Source organism: Macrobrachium nipponense, chromosome 42 (assembly GCF_015104395.2).
Source record: "Macrobrachium nipponense isolate FS-2020 chromosome 42, ASM1510439v2, whole genome shotgun sequence".
In the NCBI taxonomy this organism is placed as follows: Eukaryota; Metazoa; Arthropoda; class Malacostraca; order Decapoda; family Palaemonidae; genus Macrobrachium; species Macrobrachium nipponense.
In genome coordinates this window covers 26381755-26384254 of record NC_061103.1, presented here as the reverse complement: position 1 = coordinate 26384254, position 2500 = coordinate 26381755, and positions in this window count along the sequence as shown.

Here is a 2500-nt window from a genome sequence, read left to right as displayed (position 1 = left end):
TTCGGTTGTAAGTTACTTGGAAATTATGCTCTATGAAAAAAAAAAAAAAAACGGTTTAGTCAGGGGATGTGATACTCAGATTAATGCTTTGCATGTTACTGCGTTTTCTAGAGAAGAAGAACCTGATTTGTATGTATTTCGCTAATTTTTTTTTAGTCATGGTATACACGCACACATATAATATGTATGTATGTATGTATATGTATTTGTGTGTATTTTACACACACACACACACACACACACACACACACACGCATATATATATATATATATAGATATATATATATATTTATCTATATATATATATATATCTATATCTAATATATATATATATATAGTATATAGATATAGATATATATAATATATATATATATATTTATATATATATATTTTAATATATATATCTATAATATATATATATATATATATATATATATATATATAATTAATGGGAATGCCAGGTACAGATTGCAGACGTCTGCCGGGTTGATGAGCATTCTCATTTCATTACAGAAGGATGAAGAGACAAATATACTGATTCAGTAACGTGGCTTCTTTGACTGAGATAGAGAGACTAGTGCCTGGAAGAGTTCAACTCTCAACCTGTGAGGTTGCGTCCGGGATTCTTCAGCTATTCTATATCAGATTTGTAAGTTGTTTTTTTTCAGTCACTTTATACACCTATTCTTCTTTTCCCATCAAGTTCATTCAGACGTTGGTCTTTAGTTCCTTGCCGTTTGATAATATAATTGTAATTCTTGTTTCGAGTTGAAATATTGTCACATATTCAAAAATATTGTTTCCCTTAAAGATAAGAATGGTGTTTAATCTACCAACTTACAGTTCCTCAATTCTTTGTGGCGTACATAGTCATGGATTCTGTATAATCATATAATCCTTTCACTTCAGTATAAGATTAATTTTGATGCGCACTTACATGAACGTGCTCTACAAATCACAAAGATGTACAGACATATTCCCCCGACCCTATAATATTCATTTTTTCCCCATGATTTTTTTTTTTTATTTATCATGAATACTTCTAGGTTACTGTATTCAAGTTATTAGTGTTATGGACATTGTACAATTGTTAATCAGGAGCAAGAGATTATGTCAAAGGAATATCCACTCTCAAGAGAGGATGAAAAAAAAAAACCCTGACAACAGTAAGGCCAATAAAACTGAATCTGTGTAATTATTAACAAATAGCATTTTTGAGAGGGAAGAGTACCTAAACAAATTTTCCCTGCACGGTCTTTCCCGTCCCGTACTGTTAATAAAGACACATACAATTAATTATAAAGACTAACACACAATCGCTAAAAGATCTCTCTTTTCAAAGAGGGAAAAAAAAAACATGTTATGTCATAACTATTTGTAATACCGGCGTGAAATGGGAAAGATTCTCTTTTCCTAGTGTGTGTGTCCATTTACATTGTGATTTTACGTCGTTTTATGCTTTTAATTAAATTTGACATGCGTATATATGTTGACATTTAGGAATATATATTCTTGTCCTTTTTTCATGCTTGACCACTATACATATACGAACACATACGCAAGAAAAAAAAAGTGGTGAATTTCCGGCGATAGTGTCAGCTTACACACAATGAAATGGCAGAGGATGACGTCAAGATGAAATGTCCTGTTGCATGCAATCCTGTCCCCTCCCAACAACAAGCAATCAGACCCATCGCCCAGATTTTTGTTCACCCAACTAGAACTGCAGAAAAGCTACTTGAGAGAGAGAGAGAGAGAGAGAGAGAGAGAGAGAGAGAGAGAGAGAGAGAGAGAGAGAGAAGGTTCACGTGAAGTTGGTGTGCGTATATGTGTTGTGATCTATTTGAAGTTTGTTTTGGGGCGAAATCAGACAGGATTTTCTATTTCCTGTGATTTTTTTTTTAACTTTTTGTGTTTTCATTTTCCTTTTACTTCTGTAACTGGGTGGGCGGTGATGGTTATTGAAGTGTCCGTATTCAGTGGAAGAGGATGGGTCTTTGAAATGGAACATTATATATATATATATATATATATATATATATATATATATATATATATATATATATATATATATATATCTATATATAATATATATATATATATATATATTATATATATATATATATAGTATTTAATGAAATATATATAGATATATATATATATATATATATATATATATATATATATATATATATATATATCAGGACAGTAGTTATTGTAAGTTTATTTGTTCGTTAACTAATGAAACAGTGATAAACTCAGTGCAACAAATAATCCTACCACTGGCACTATCTATATTTTGCTCAGCAAAATCTCATTTGCAGGATCTATGTCCACTGCTCCTGTATTCCTGTATTCCAGGGATCCTCTACTTCCTGAGTATTAAGAGCTCATACGCTCGGATTAATCCCGCCTAGGCTTTAGACCTTACATTTCACCCCAACTTCCTACTTGTACACTCATTCTTAAACCGTTTAGTCTTACAGTGTTTTTTTTCTCT